The following is a 17,191-nucleotide window of genomic DNA, read 5'->3' as shown; positions in this document are numbered from 1 at the left end:
ATGAGATAGACGGAAAAAGCTAAGATACGTGGTATCTAAACAGATAAGTTCGTCTCTTTCCCTAGTGCGTATCAATCGTTGTTTCGATAAAAATTACATTCGGAAAAAGAAGTCGTTATATCCGGGAATACCTTTCGTAGGAAGCGCCTCAGGTGGGCTCTCTATTAGTGTCATCGTATGAGAGAATTTCCTCCTTGAAAATGGCGGTCTATATACGAAGGGGCCGACGTAATTAATTATAATTGGTTGAGTGCACCGGGCAACCGCGTCGTCTCTCTCTCTCTCTCTCTTTCTGAATCTCTCTCGCTCTCGACCAGCGACCACTTTATCCAACCGCACGAGAGGAGATCTCGTAAGAGGCTCGACTCCTACTCGGCAACGCCAAGACTGTCGGACGTTGCCAAGAGGACGCGATCGACCACTTCGAGCCTCATTAATGTATACCATCGAGAGAAAAACAGGACAAACAGAGAGCGAGAGAGAGAGAGAGAGAATAAAACGAACAGCTTGAGAAGAGATACTGACTTTAGGACCAGCCGGATATGCTGTGATCCATAGCTGAAAAGTAGTTACGAGCTACGAGCAAAAGGCTGTTCCGAGAAAACTTGATTCGTTTTATAGCAAGATCGGATCGCAAGGAGTCGACCTTCGTCGGATCGATCGCGATATATATAAAAATCTTAACGAGCGGTGAGTGGTAAACATCACGCCCATGCCATAACCATTAACGCGACACGCTGCGTACAACGTGTTTTCGTACACCATAATCCGAGATTCGAGGAATCACGTTTAGTCTCTTTCTCTTTCATCTTTATCTCTCTCTCTCTCTCTTTCTCTTTCTCCGGAGGTGGATGAAGAGCCAGCATTATCCCAAAGGATCGAATTTCTAGACGAGGCTCGAAGGGTCGACTCGAGGTCGCTCCTCGACACGGTGGTCGATCGAGGGGAGAACATTTGGCTAATGTCTGCTGACTGTCGGTGGAGTAGAACCGAACTCGATGCTTAATGGATAAACGAAAGCTTTCCCAGTCGAACGATGTTAGCAATTAAGTTCGATGGATCTCCAGTGCTCGTTCTTGTGATCGAACATGATATTTGCTACGTGAAAGAGCAGAAAAAAAAGATCAGGGAAGAATGAAGTTTGGCCAAACACAGAAGAAAAGAAAAGAAAAGAAAAGATGAGAAACGATGGTTAAACGGGCTTGCTGCGACTAACGTTATATAAAAGTGTTCAACAAAATAGGGAAAAAAGTTTTTGGCAAAAGAGTTTCGCGCGAGTGCGCGGGTACGTTGACAAATGTCTTCCGCGGTTCTGGCACAAAACGCGGAGTACCGTTATCCAAATTACAAATAACAGCCGGCTACGTCGACGTTTTATCCGACGGCCGGAGACAAATTGGCTCGAGGTAGGATGGGCCAAGCTCGAAATTATCTCCCTTTTCGCGGTGTAACCGCGTGTCGTTGGACTCGGTTAATACCGGTAGTGGCTCGGCCGCTTGCTCGACCGCCTGCTTTGCTGCCTGCTAGCTCGGTCTCTTGCTCCGGTCTCTTGCTCGGTCTCGTGCTCGGCACACGGAATTAACACGGCCAAGTGTATTTATGGATCCGGCTCGAGCACCACCACCAGCACCAGCAGGTAACTCGAGGAAGACCCTCTACGATCTTCAATCCCATCCCTCTCCCCCTCCTACGCATCTTCTACTCGGTTCTTTGTCTCCTTCCTTTCCTTTTCTTTCCTTTCCATTCTTCCCCTTATTTTTCTTTCTTTTTATTCATGGAGCTGAATTAATTAATGAGCTTGGACAGGGAGAGCGCGTTACTCACTTTATGAACCTCACCAGCGTGGGAACGCGTTCCTTGCAATTTGTATTTCGTTAATTACCGCGAGAGCTGCGAAAATTTGAGAACGGCTCGTGCGCGCTTCTTCTCTCGCTCGTTATGAAATTATTTACGTGCCGTAATAATAATTATCTCGAGAAATTAAGCTCGAAAGCCACGATTATCGCAAAAGAATCGACTTTCTCGCTACGTTTCGTAAGCGATAACGAAAGAGACTCGAGAATCGATCGTGTTCCCACTTTTGCTCTCTCTTTCTCTCTTTCTTTCCCTCTCTCGCTCTCTCTCTCACTTCGAACGACACGATTAACTCGAGTTATAGCTTTACAAAGGTACCGTCGACTAACGCTCAACGAAGTAGCACTCGCATCGAGTGGATCCTTTCGCGCGAGGAGAACCCTACCGTTTTCGTCTAGTGTTCTCTATTGTATCGGTGCTCAACACAAACTTTCGCAGTGCTGATATTCGCTTCTATGAATCGCGACGAACCAAGAGGGAAAGGGAGACAAAGAGAGAAAGAGAGAGAGATCGGTATCCTTTTGCGTTCGACGAAGCGTACAAGATAAATCTTTGTTAGCGTACGGGGCCTTCGGTTGCTCGAGAAATCTCCAGGGCATGCTTTACGAACGCTCGTTATCGATGTTTAAAAGAGCCATCGAGACCCTCTAATTACTTTGCTTCTCTTTCTCTTTTTCTTTTTTTCCTCCTCTTTCTCTCTCTCTCTCTCTCTCTCTCTATTTATCCGTGTCTCTATCTCTATTCGTCTTTCTATTCAGTCATCATAAATTATCATTAGCTTTGTCGGGCAAATAGAAGAGCGAATCGTCGACGTCGAAGATAATCAAATAACGTCATCCTTATGCCCCCCACGCCATTGGCCCAGATCCTACTATCGCGTACCACGGTGCACATTGTACACGTGTACTCACGGCGGGTAACGCGTGCTCGAATATAGTGTTATAGTGTTCTCGGTGCGCGCGACAACGCATTTACCATGCAGTCGGAGGAGACGCGTAATGTACGTTTGTAAAGTTACACCAGCATCGTCATCGCCACCACCACCACCACCACCACTAGGATCGTTACAACGGCACGGAGAGTACTCGTAGTATCTATGTAGGTAGTACGTATGTACAAGAGGTAGGAAAGCTCGAGAGTACTACTAGGACGTTCCGACTCTACGGGAGTACATGAGCTCATGTGGAAACTTCGTCGCGCGATAAAGCGCCCACACACTCTGCCACTCCTCGCAAAACGGAAAACGAAAACTTTCATATGACGTTATCTCTACATCTCAACGTGAATTTCTCTATCCTCTTCTTGGAAATTTGCACTATTTCAGAATACATCTCTGCTTTGCACTGTTTTCTCTACATCGATCGATACGAGACAGACAATATTCAACAGTTCAACGAAGTGGGAACGAGCAAAATGGTTAGAGATGATTTTGTGACATCGAGGGGTCAGTACCATTTCGTTGCAGGATTATACGATAAAAAAGAAAGAGAGAATGCGAGGAATATACTAAGAGAAAAAAACAAAAAAGAAAATGAAGAGAGGGGCAAAGAATGCCAACAGAATCGTGTAAGAGATTTTTAACGGTCGATTTACCGCCTAGCTGCTTCATGATTCTCCCTAGTTCGTCCTTTCGAAAATACAGAAGCAGCGTCGTGTCAGCAACGGCACACCCTTCGGTCAGTTAGCGTCCTTAAAGAGCTCTTCTGTCCTCGAAATTCTCCCTACTCTCTGTGACCCATTCGTTATTCGACGTTTCGTCACGCCGGGGGGTCGAAACTGGCCGCAGATGTCGTCTGTAAACCTTCGCCAAGCGTGCAAGCAAGACGGAGAGAAGGAGAGAAAGAGAGAGATTTCACCCTCCGTAAAGTCGTGTTGCCATTGTATCTCCTGGTGAATACACGCCCTTAAATAAATCCATCGAGGGAGAGAGAATGAGAGAGAGAGAAACCGAGAGCGAGAGAAACCGAGAGCGAGAGAAACCGAGAGCGAGAGCCGGTCTCGTCAAAAACATAGCCTTCCCTCTCGAAGCTTTACCCTCTACTACTTCGGTTACCAGTCAACCAGAGAATCCCTGCGTTTCGTACGGTAGTTCGCACGAGGCCACAACTCAGACGTCAAAGATGAACAGCGAGTGTGTTTTCGAAGCTGCCATTACCATTTAGAGAAACGTTAGGAAATGTATCCTCTTCGATGAGACTAGGGAAAGAGAAAATCTCTAAGACGTTTAATTAGTCGTTGCTGTTCTCTCTCTCTCTCTCTCTCCCTGTCTCTATTTCTCTTTCGCACACTGTTCCGTGATCTCGAAACCGATTCGTTTCGTCTGTAGCAGCTTCTTCTCGCTCTCGATCCTTCTCCGTTCTCCATGCTTTCATGCTCGCACGCACGAAGCGAATCAGCGAATTACGACGATTGAAATTCAATTCTGCGCGCAACCGAGCGGCTAATTAGACGCAGTTGCGGTGGCAACGCCACGTGTTGCACTAGCTCGTGCGATCGCGCGTATACGCCCGCATAAATGCCCGCATCCTAGTATCCTCCTCGCTTAGGGAACGTTTGCAAGACTTAGGTGTATATACTCTTGCTTGCCTTCTCTCTCTCTCGCTCTCTCTCTTCCTCTTTCTCTCGATATACCTTCAAAGGACAGGTGTATCAAAAGATTAAAGGCGATTATGCAGGTATCTTTTCCAAGAATTCTCAGATATTCCGTCGGTCCTCTTTGATTTATATTTTCAAATATATGTGGGATGCGAGCGCCTCCAAGTCAAACACTTAAATAGGCATTCGTGAGGAGATTGGACGGTAGGTCTTGGATAGCTCAATGGTTAAAGAGCAGTCGCCCGGAAAGTGGAAGATCCGGGTTCGAGTCCCGGTCCAGTCGGCCCAATTTTTTCACGAATCCTACATAATATATTAAATCTTGTAATCAAAGAATGTACTACCAAATCGATACTCTGATTCTGTATATATTTATACAGAACAGATATTAGTAAGATTTGAAGGAAATAGAGAAGAATCAGTGTTCCGATCTATTTTGAAATACATATATATGTAAATAAGTAAGTAGCTAAATACGTAAGTTTATAAAAGAGACAACAAAGAAATGCAATTAGCGAAGGGAATTGACGAGACGATCGAGATTGGATATTATCTCTTCTCCGAAACAAATCGGTTCGTTAGAGCCTTATAAAGAGACAGGTATTCTCAGTTATCGAAGCGGACGAAGTCCCTTTGTCGAGAGTGGAGGATCAGCCTTATCTCTCGGCTCTCGAGGAAGCCCTCGTCTCGAAAGAATGTGCTCTCCGAGAACGTAATCCGCTTTTCACGATCCGATCCCGAACTAGAAGGACGAAAAGGAGAAGAGAATCTGATGGAGAAGCGAGAAAGAAAATCGGTGAACTAACGAGAGAGCGATAGACGGAGAGTAAGATGAGAGAGGGAGGGAGAGAGGGAGAGAGGGGTAGATTAGTAGACAGGTCCGGCGTCAGGCGGTATACGAGAAGGCAGGAGGCTGTTAAGCCATAAGCCACAAGCCGCCGTACGCTGGCTAAGCCGTAAGGCATTGCCCGATGCTACGATTAACGAGATCGGGCATGCGTGCCGAATAATTACTCATTTGCTCTGTCGACGGTGTAGCGTAATACTAACCGGCCATCCCGTGTTGCGACACGGAAATCTCGAATACGAGCACGACGACGATCGTTTATCGATCGCCACTCTACCATTAAATGCCCATATAACCAACGAGAGAAAGAGATCCACTGAGCGAGCGAGCGAAAGAGAGAGGGAAAGAGGAAGAGAGCTATAATAATAATGCATGGGTATGCGGAGAGGCGCGGACGCGCATGCATAATTAAAAATTCATCTGGCGATCGACGTCGTCGTTTGCATGTATATATCGCCTATATGCTACCGTTTACGATGTCGATCGTGCTTCCAGATCGGTAAAGATAAACACCGACAGGTTCGCGCGTTGCGTAATACGGTGTAGGAGAAAATGATGAGCGATCGGGCCGCATTATACTAATTCGGCTAATTTCTATCGATACCGAGCCCGCTGCTGCTTTCCGTCTCGATGCTTTCGATGTTATGAATAGTGACATCGATGTCGAGCTGCTCGAACATATCGTTCCAATTGTTCGTTATGGATCATACATATAAACGATGTACTCCTAATACTAATGCGCAATTTTACGCACACTCGCAATCTTCAAAAGTTTATTTTTTTATTTTTATTCTTTTTTTCAAATATACAATTTATAGATATCGTTCTATTTACTTATTGTAAATTGTTAAAACAATATATCCATTTTGTTTACAAAATTGAGCGTAAAGTAGTAGAGAAAATTTGCGAATATCAAAGTGCGGAGACGATTTTACGAAGCGTGACGATTGGAATTTTCGAATAGATACGTTCCCTCCTCATCTCTACTCTTTAGTTTCTCAAGAGAACTCTTTCCGCTCGACAACGTGGAAATATTGTCGCGGCTAAAGTTTTAACCTCGACAAAAAGATTTCTTTTTTTACATCCTTTTTTCTTTTTTCCAATCTCGTCTTTTATTCACACGGAGCGAGTTAAGTCATGGATTTCTAAGATGTGCGCTTTTCTGAATTTTCCGAACTATTCTCGTCTGATATCTCTCGGCAAGTTACTCGGAGAAATACAGATAGGTACTTATATACATAGTATAAATATATCTACGTACATAGATAGACACACGTAAGGGTTCTGTTGGTCGCTTCATCGGACGATCGTCTCTATTCCTTTTCCCCCATTTATTAGCCGGTTATCCATTGTGACGGGCTATTGTGTTATTATTATCCCAGCCTACGTCGTAGTCCTCGCCGTCGTCATCGTCATAGTCGGCTACGACGACGACGACGACGACGACGACGACTACGACTTCGTCCTGGGCCCACACAGTGCTCTATTATTATTATCCACGAGCGCAGGAGGTCGTCCGTAACTATCGGCGACGGGCGGTGACTTAATAATACTTCGCTACGTTAGCTTAATGGGGGCTGCCGAGCGTGTAAGTCCACTAATTTACGTTTTTCCCCTCTCTCTCTCTCTCTCTCTCTCTCTCATCCCTCGTCTTTTTGTCTTCTTCCTCCCCTCTTCGTTCCAGCCAGTAACACACGCACACAAACTCGCCAGGAAGGAACGTGCGAGCCCGTCACCCGCACCGAAGGGTTCATAAAAGGCGCGTTAAGCGAATAAATAAATTCTTCGGACTCGCCAGTGGCTTCGATTAGGGTGGAGGTCAACACCTAAACGCTAAAGGCGCTCGCTCATTTTTCTCTTTTTTTCTTTTCTTTTCCTTTTATTTATTTTTTTTCTTTTTCTTTTTATATAAAGAGGGCTGGCTGCTGCTGGCACACGAGAAGCCCCCGACATTTTCTCTAACGTCGACTTTCATCGAGAATTTATGAGGCGACTCCTGCTTTCGTCTCGTAATCAGATTTACGCGGGCTGCTTCAAGGCATCCGCCGCCTATTTCTCCTCTTTTTCTTTTTCCTCCTCCGTTTACACGCTTCATCCTGTAAACGCGTCGAGGATACACGAACGGGGAGAAGCCAAAGCTAAAGGGAGCGGAAAAAAGTCTTTTTCTACCGACAAGCCGACTTCCCTTTTTTAAAAGAAGCCCACTTTGCGTTCCGACAGTCACGACGACAAATTTTGACGATGACACCGTTACCTACCTACCTCCTAAACTTGACGTTTTCTATTTAAGGGGATCCTTTCAAAGGCTTATCTAACCAAGATTTATTTTTCTTTAACGCAAAATCAAATCCTCCCTCCTACTCATTCTCCTTCTTACAAATGTTGTCCATTTTTTTTTTTATATTCTTTTTGCTACAGTACAGAACGATCGGAATCTCGGAAATTGTTTTGCAAATTTCCAATGAAACAGACGACGTTTTTTTTTTCCTTTCCTTCTTTCTTTTTTTTTCTCTTGTTGTGTGTTGCGTTGAAATTGTATAGGAGAGAAGCAGAAGGAGAAAAATCAAGAGAGGATACTCGATAACGATCGTAAACTTTACGTTTCTCCTCATGACAATGCTTTCTCGCTTCGAATAATAACGAAGCTCGTGCGTACAAAGCGACACGGAGAAAGACACACACACATACAAACACAGTTACGGAATGTGCTCGCTCGCTCGCTCGCTCACGCAGCAAGCATATAGATATAGATAGATAGATGGTGAGAGAGAGAGAGAGAGAGAGAGGGAAACGTTCGTAAATTCAGACGAGTGGAGGGCCTTTGGAGCGAGCATAATGGCCTCGGTATACATCGAGGCGAAAGCGTATCTGCATATACGAGGTATGCCCCTCAAGAGCCAACGGCAGCAACGGCAGCAAGACGGCAACGACAGCCACCACGACGACGACGACGACGACGACGACGATTCTCTGGTGGTAGTCGTCGCTCGAACATCCGAGACAATGCATCGTTTATCTCCGATCGACTCGGAGAACGACGAGGAACGATGAACGAACGAGTAGGAGGACTCGTACATCCAAGCAACGCGTACATGCGTTATGGAGACTCCAAAAACAGCTCTTAGAAACGATTAAATCAAGCAGACAAAGAAATATTTTCTTCATCTGCAAAAGTATTCGTTCGTGACGCTAGAGGTGATCAACAACGTCATATATTTTTGATGTGTCTTTTCAGGAATCTGCTGTTTTATTAGATCGATGTTTTCTATATATATTAGACAAATAATCTTAATTTTTATATTGTTGAGATTTTTCAGGAAAGTCGGTTGCTCTGTAACAGAGTTTTACAAATTTATTTATCGACTACATCATATTTACAGTATTTACAATCTGTTATTTATAAAGCTGTTTTATTAGAGATTAACGTTTTTTATATATTTTATATATATATTGATATAGTATGTTTTAGATGAAGATTATTTAAAAATAAATATATTAGTATATGCGTTAATTACATATTTACTGAATTTATTTCTAAATTGTCTTCAATCAAAAGATACTAAAATTTAGTAACCGTAACAGTATACGAATTTTAAGAGATAGTTACGAATTTTACTCAATGTTATATAGTAGTAAATAGATGTCCCGTCACCGACATGACACAAATGCAAGGATGGAAGAGAGCAATATAATATAAAGGAAGAACGGGGAAGGATGGATCTTTGCATTCCTCCGTTTGCGTTAGAGGATTCTCCAGACCTTACCCGTCCAATTGCTTTCTTCGAATCCAATCTGATTTAATTTAACATCGGGATTCGAATGTTGAGGGAAAGATTTCGACTGAATTTTGAGAGGGACCTTCGGTTTCTTGCCTTAGCTTTTTTTTTTGTCGTCTTATAGTTCTACCGATTTTGCTCAAGGACGAGAAAGCCGAGATAGAGGAAAAAAAAAGTAAAGAAAGTGAGTGAGCAATTTAGCGAGAAAGAGAGAGAGAGAGAAAAAGAGAAAGAGACTGGACGAAGAAGGCGTAACCGAGTCGGATGACAGTAAATAACGAGAGGTCCTCGAGAAATTTGAACCCCGGTAGAGTTGGAGTGGTCGAGCGTATACGCAATCGACCAACGGAATCGAAATTCGATACACGACCGTACTACACACGCCCTCGTGTTTAGCGATGGTTTTGTTGCAGGAAAAGACGAAAGGAAGAAGGGAAGAGGAGAAAAAAAAAGAAAAAACAAGAAAAACGGAGAAAAAGAGGGATGATAGTCGTTCGATGCTTGGCACGTCGAAGTGGAAAAATTTCGAGGCAGTTCACCGTGTCGAATAATCTTTTTCGAGTTTCCGTTGCTCCCGTTTCATCTTCCCCCATACTATTACTATTTGCGATAAATTCTTTTCTTTTTGAAATGTTACTTCTTAAGGCGACGGTAACGACAAAATTTTATGAAACAACACTTAAAGGAGGAGGAGTATAATTGGGAAAGAGAAGAGGAAAGAGAGGATTGAAATAAAACCCATACAGATTTCAGATTTCCCTATCCTCGGTTTTTTCTCCGTGTGATTATAAAAAAAATTATTTAAAAGTTATATCACATGTTTTTAAAGTTATTTATTATGGAACTCTACTTTTCGTGGGATATCGCGAATGTACATTAAATATTTCTAATTAATAATTATTTTAGAAATTATTAGTCTTGACGTCAGTTTTTTTAAACATACCTCTCAAGTAAAATATTATTTATTTATTTAACTGCCAGGAATGAATTAAAATCATTTATATGCTCGACTTATTCTAGACTCTTAGAAATAGTATGATGTTTTAATATGTACATATATACATTCTAATTAAGCATATCAAAAATTTGGGATACGTATAACGATTATTTTTGAATAATTTTAATCAAATAATCGATATATACATGAATATACTTATTAATTATCTAAATTTCCTAGCAACCTATTATATTTAATATATATTTTAATATGTATATGCATTTTAAGTAAGCTTATCAAATATTTAAGATTATATTTAATAATTATTTCGAAAATAATTTCAATAGAAGAACCAATATAACAACAAACACACACATATATTATATTTATTAATTATCGAAATAAATATTAAAAAACAAATGAAAATCTTTCTTTACAAATAGAAATACATACATCGGAAAAAAATTAGCTTTTATTTTACTTCTAGCTTATTTTTTAATACGCGTAATTCTAATTGAAAATGTATAAATCTTTCGAAGCGAATGAAAATACAAAAAATTATAGTCACTACTCATGAATGCATATAAGTATATTATAGGTATATATGCACATTATAATTCTAAAATTATTAATAAATAAATATACAATTCACATAAAGCAGAAAGAAATTATATAAAAATCATTCAACTATTTTTATACAGATTATAAAAATAGAAGAAATTATTGTAGTGAAATTAAATTGTATAAGTTTTGATATATAGATAAACCTTATTAAAAAGTTGTCCGACATTTATGAGTTCGGATTATATTAATAAGTTCTGAACAGGAACCAGGATTGCATACGTGATTATACATGCCCCTGGATTATCAAGCTTGTAGATTTTAATTCGGAATAATCATTTTTCTATTTTGCCGTTTAATTTTTTTATTTTTTGTGTAAATTCTTTCATAATGAGCGTGTGCATATATGCTCACATTTGGGGCAGAATATGATATAATGTAGCGCAATATCGGTTTCGATACGTTGAACTACCTTACTTACGTTTCACCTCATTATCAATCATAGCTTTATTATTACAAACAATATCGCATTGTTTGTCGATAACGATACTTTTCCTTTCTTCGAATTATTCTTTTAAAATTTGTATTTTTCGCATCGATTGATACGTCACGATGTCATTTAATTTATTCGATTTTCTTCGCGAATTAAGATATATTATCAACAATGATAACTTCCTATATGACAATCAACATTTCAGATAACATCTTCTTTTTATAGCAAACGTAATTGCTTTCGTTAAAGTTATGCACCTTCGTCGGGGTGTCGTTTTAAAGCCATCGAGAAATTGTATTTTTTAATATTCGTCATCGAGGAGTCTCATACAGGTGTAACCGACTTCGTTAATAAACGATTTCTCGTCGGCGAGAAACGAAGCATGTCTATAGTTAAGTGTACGTATTTTACTTATATATATACATATACGTATAAAGCAAATACTATATATATATATATATGTACGTATGTATGTACAATTAAATTCAAAGGTCACAGAGAGAGGTTCGGGCCAATTAAATGGCCAAGTCGGCTACTAATAATTAGTTACTCCACATACATTATCATCGATACTCGCTCAAATCCATTTAAGGGGGTCCTCGATTATCCTTTGCTCAGCCCTCTCTGAACCGACATACGTTCAATGAATCTTACCTTTTTTTTAATCTTATTACCGATCGTAAGAACGATAACAATTCTCTTTCCTTACGGTACGCGTACGTAGTGTGTAATAATCATGTCACTGTAGCCGTCTTGTAAATTTATTACTTTACATAACTTACCGACTTCAATCGCGCTTTACATCACTCCTGCGAATTCATTAACGATGCCGCCGCCACCGCTGCCGTTCCCCAATGGAATTAATAGGATTGAAATAAGAAACGAGACAAGATAAACGTTCGAATTTCGTGCTACGTTGAGATGCTTTTTTTTCTCTCTCTCTTTTTCTCTTTTTTTTCCAAGTATCACGTAAGGATGACGATAGACAAAGAAGAGAGGCATCGATGCGTGACATAAAAATAAAGAAAATATAAAATAAAATAAAATAAATAAGACGATAATAAGAGTATATTTCGGCTCGGTTTGTTCGAAGTAAGGGCGGATCGGCGAGAAGTCGTTTTGCATAACGTTTCTATCGCTATCTCTCTCTCTCTCTCTCAGGTTTGCTTGCTCGTTCGCTTTGCTCGTGGAATTATTAGAGATTAAACGGCGAGGACGTATATAGATAGGCAAACGGTGTGGCATCGATACACCCTCTCGTCCGTGGTTATGTACTACATCCATTAAAGCCATATGCACGCGCGAAGGTAGCTGCGTGGCGTGGGCAAGTTTGTACGTACCTGCCACTAATGCGCTTCGGTTGCATCTGCATAAGACAACACGATCGAGAAAGGAGGGTTGAGATAGAGGAGAAGAGAGGGATGGTAAAACCGTAAGGAGGAGAGCAACCGTGGCCGATATTAATTATTTTCCCTTTCTTAACACGCTCGTTAAAGAGTTTTTTTCTCGTTTAGCCACACACGACGAAATAATACACCTACGTGCAACTATACTTACGCATACCAAAAAACATTCGCCTAGCTCGACCACCGTGTTGTATCTCTCGCCGTTTTTCTGTTTTTTTTTTTCTTTTTTTTTTTGTGATATTTAAAATTGCCAGCCCTTTTCGAATCGATTCTTCTCTCCTTCCGGGTTGAACGAGATGAGGAAAAAAAGAAAAGTGATTAAAGGATAAAGGGTACGTTCCTCCCGGCCGTGAGAAAGATGCTTCTCGAATCTGTCCTCCTCTTTCAGACGGTTATAATTACGTAAAATGGGAAGACAGTTATGAAGAGGATGCTCCGCGATAAACGAAGCACCGTTCCGATCGAATTAACGGCGTAGCAGCGCGATGGTGCTTTTTAAAAAAGTAAAGACATCAAGCGTATTTAGGTATTCTTTTTGCGCGAGATATTCCCGCGATTCGTTTTTTCTTTTTCTCTTACATTACTTTTCTTTACTTTTCTTTTCTTTTCTACACGGGTTTGGAAAAAATGCGGGGAAAAAATGCTCGCAAACGGCAAATCGATTTACAGGCTTTCATATTAATGGCAGCGTTATACTTAGATATCTACGTATGTACACAGGTATGTGTATGCATTATACGATAGACGCTTGATCGCCGCTTTGCATGCAAATCGCATGTTCCGTGCGCGAGTACGAGAGTGTGCGTGCTACTTCAGAGAGAAAATATAGTAATCCAATCGCGACTGATAAATCGTCGCACCAACGCCAGCAAATGTAATGCGCGTTGGAGATAATTTAGCATGCTCGGCGCTTACGTAAAACGAGAAAGTCTCGTAGAAAAAAAGTATAAGTAGTCGAGGTTTGCTAGTGCTGCTGCTGCCGCTGCTGCTGCTGGTGATGGTGGTGGTGTTGGTGCTGCTGCTGCTGGCACACCCGTCGTTTGTGGGATCTCACGCTATGTAAATATCGCTTAATTGTGACAAAGAGAAAAGGCTATCCGGTCGTGGTATCTCGTAAGAACGAGGAGTTAATTCAATTGGCATCCTTAAACGCGCTGCCACCGTCGGGAAACTACGACGACGACGACGACGACGACGAGAGAAGGAAAAAAGGAGGAGCTAGAAGAGGAGGAGAAGCAAAAGAAGGGGGTTAATCCTTGGACCGTTTTACCGGGATTTATCATCTCGATCGATCCACTTCGCAAACGTTCGCATTAAAATTCTACTTCTTTGACATCGTTGTCGTCATCGTCGTCGTCGTCGTAGTCGTCGTCGTAGTCGTAGTCTCATCGAAATTCTCTTTTTATCGAATAATATTTCTTTTAACCGAGTCGATTCGTTTATACGGGAACGTCGAGATAAAACGTATTTTTCTTCGAGAGTTCCTCTTACTATTCGCCCGATCGTAACGCGTTGCTCGGCTTTCAAGGATGCATTAGTTTCTCCGCATCTTCGAAGAACTTGATTCCAAGAGGTAGGTAGGTAGGTAGGTAGGTAGGTAGGAAGGTAGGTAGGTAGGTAGGTAGATACGTAGTAGGAATTTCTCGCATGTGGATCCATAGAGAGAGAAAAGGAGAGAAACGGAAAGTTTCGTCTACCTCCGTTTCCAATTGGAACGTATTTAACGCGTATTACTTCTTGCGGCGAGAGACGTAAAATCGCGAGGAAAATGTTCGATTTTGCATGGTTGTCGTTCGCACCGGTAAATCGTTGCGGAACGAGAACGCCGTAACGGAGACACTCTCGTAATGAATTCCGTGACGGTGGTTGGGGGGCATTAAGAAGCGCTCGGAAAAAGTCGGCGGGGGAGGAGAAGTTCTCTCCTGTCACCTTTGTAGAAATGAATTTTTCATTTGGCGCTAAACGCGCGAAACGGCTCGTGGCTTAAGGCGAAGATTAAAGGGTGCGAGAGAGTTGCTCGGCTCTTCTCTTCTCCGCTTTGCTCTGCTCTTTTCCGGCTTTTCCTTCTTACTCTAGGAATGGTAAAATGTAAGAGAGAGCATGAAGAACGACGAGGGCGGTACTACGCCATTATTTTTCATTGCTGCCGTCGCCACCATCACCGTAGCGCGATCCTTTCCTATTCTCTTTCCTTCCTTCCTTCCTTCCTTCCTTCCTTCCTCCCTCGTCCATTTCTTACTCCGGTCTCTCCTTTCGGTCGTTCTTTTCCTTTCCTCCCAGGGCAACCTCAAGCTCACCTCCGCAATTTTTCCTTTTGCTTTTCTCGGTCTCGCGCCGGGTGTTTCCTTAAATTTGTATTACCGCCTGAGTTACGAGCAACGAGGCTGCCACGAAGAAACACGACCCTCCTGGATTATTCAATTGGACCGTGCAATTTGTTACAGTTGACCGCGTAGAACGATCCAGTGACATGCTCGTCCCGACGTTTTATAACGCGAACATTATCAATGTAATTCCTTCTTGTAGATCGAATAGCAGAGCATTTTTCTTTGGAATAACGTCGAATGAAATGAATTCGTATAATATAGAAATGAATCGTTTGTAAACTCGTCGAGTTGAATTTGATGAAAATCATCGGGGGAGATAAAAATGGTCGATATATTTTTCCCCATTGGTCGTAACTACCGAATTACGTAGGTGTAGTATATCTCGCGGCAGATGCCGTCTTTCCGATATCGTCTTTCTTACGCCTTGACCAAAGTTATTACTTATACCACCACCGAGGGTATCAGCGGTTTATTTTCTCGGCAACGAGCTGGAGAACGACGGAAACGACTACTACGACTACGACTACTACTACGACGACGAAGTTGGAGGTGATGGAGGAGGAGAACGACGACGACGACGACGACGACGACGACGAGATCGACGACAAGGAGACGTCGTGGGATGGAGTCTGAAGAGTAAAAGAGAGGGAAAGAGGAATGAGTAAAGAAAGAAGAACGAAGGGCCTCTCCGCAGATTAGAGCGCGAATCAATATTGGGCAGCGAGGCGAAGCTTTTATCGGCGCTGAAAGAAATCCCCCTTTCGCTTCCTTCTTCATCTTCCTCGAGTGGGCACCGGAGGAGCCCGGAGTGAAAAGTGCGCGCGGACGAGAGGAAGAGGCCCCGACATCGGTGAAAGAAGAAGAAGAAGAAGAAGAAAAAGAGAAGGTACAACACGAGAGGTAGAGCGAGCGAGACGGAGCTGGAGGATTCCGTTCGAGCAACTTACCGGACTTCTACGTTCTCTCTCCACGCTCGAGGATTTACAGATTACGCGCTGGTAGACCGAGCTCGAGCGCGAGAAAAGGGAAAGAGAGGGCGGACGTTGAGCGAGAGAACTCGAGAGAGACTCGAGGGGAGGGAAAAAGAGAGAGGACTAGTAGTAATACGTAGGAACCGGTGTTGGCCTTTACGAGAAGAAAGAGGACGCCGAACCAAAGGAGAGGGAGAGAAAGATGGAAGAATCGAGTCCGCGCGGAGTCTCCTGAAGGAAAGAGGGAGAGAGAAAGAAAGAGGGAGAGAAGGTTATATGCCTGGACCAATCGGAAGACTCCAAGGGAATCCCTCGACCAATCCCGACCTCTCTTTCTCTCTCTTTTTCCCTAACTCCTCTCTTTTACTCCCTTCTCGGCGATGTTACGCGTTTATTATCGCGCGGGGAAAAGAAACGACTGTTTATAAATAATTAGAGAGGTTTTAATTAACCCTCGAGACGCGCTCGGACCGCCGCTATCCACTGGCGTTTTAATCACTCGCCCGGGTTTTGCTCGTCGACGATGAGGACGAGGAGAGGAGGGTGCCGAGAAGAAGAACAAGAAGAAGAAGCTTTGCGAGAAGAGGGAGCTGCTGTTGCCGTTGCCGTTGCTGTTGTCGTTGTCGTTGTCGTTGTCGTTGTTGTCGTTGTTGTTGGCATCAAGGGAGAAAGAGAATTCTACGATTCTACGCTCCACTCGTATTTGTAAAACTAAATCATCTATCGGTTGCCGATCAGCAAAGTCACTATCCCACTACTACCACCACCACCACCACCACTCGACAACATCCGCCTCGCATTCTTTTCAACGACGCGAGTCAGAAATTCGTCAACGTGGAACGTTATTTTTTATTATCTAATATTCCTTCGTTAACCGGACGGATATTCTTGTTTCCTGTTTATCTTTTTTCTTCTTTGTCCTCTTCTTCTTTTTTGTCTTCTTTTCCTCTTGATTCTCGCCTACCCTCTAATAGACGTAATTACTTCACGATCGATTCCAGCACGCGATTAAAGATTCTCTCTTGGCTTCTCTTTCACAGATTTTTCGCGCTCGTTTTAATCGAGACTTAATATCTCATCCTATGTTTTTTTTTTGCTTTATTTATATATACCTATATATATATAAGTATATTTTCATTGATCGCATGTGCCGATAATAATTCACCGTATTTATTCGGCTCTTTTTGTTTATTTTCGATGATCTAGGTAAAAATTAGAAAAAAAAGAAAGGAAAAAGAAAATAATCGTTTGTTTAAAAAACAGGTCACTGCGCGAATTTAGTTTCGGCACTGGTTGTTATTTTATTTTTCCCCTCTCTCGTTCTTTCCTCCTCTCTCTCTTTCCACCCATAAGGGAGTAAAAAAATAGTCGTATCAATTTTACTCTTCGAATCGTTGCCGACGAATGCCTCGTAGTAGTTCATC

General features: G+C 42.3%; 1 long non-coding RNA gene across 3 annotated transcripts in view; it reads left to right on the top strand.

Moving 5' to 3' along the window:
• LOC122526505 overlaps positions 1-17,191 on the top strand; it is a 45,970-nt gene that overhangs the window by 1,632 nt on the left and 27,147 nt on the right. Inside the window, exon 2 of one of the 3 annotated variants that reach the window (XR_006306085.1) lies at positions 9,486-9,977. The exons of the other annotated variants lie outside the window; for them this stretch is intronic. This is a non-coding gene — a long non-coding RNA (uncharacterized LOC122526505). Of the gene's footprint in view, positions 1-9,485; positions 9,978-17,191 lie in introns of those variants that run through there. 3 annotated transcript variants of the gene reach the window in all.

The sequence above is a fragment of the Polistes fuscatus genome, unplaced genomic scaffold, assembly GCF_010416935.1.
Source record: "Polistes fuscatus isolate 324 unplaced genomic scaffold, CU_Pfus_HIC Scaffold11, whole genome shotgun sequence".
Taxonomy (NCBI): domain Eukaryota; kingdom Metazoa; phylum Arthropoda; class Insecta; order Hymenoptera; family Vespidae; genus Polistes; species Polistes fuscatus.
This window is presented reverse-complemented; position numbering and strand designations above follow the sequence as displayed.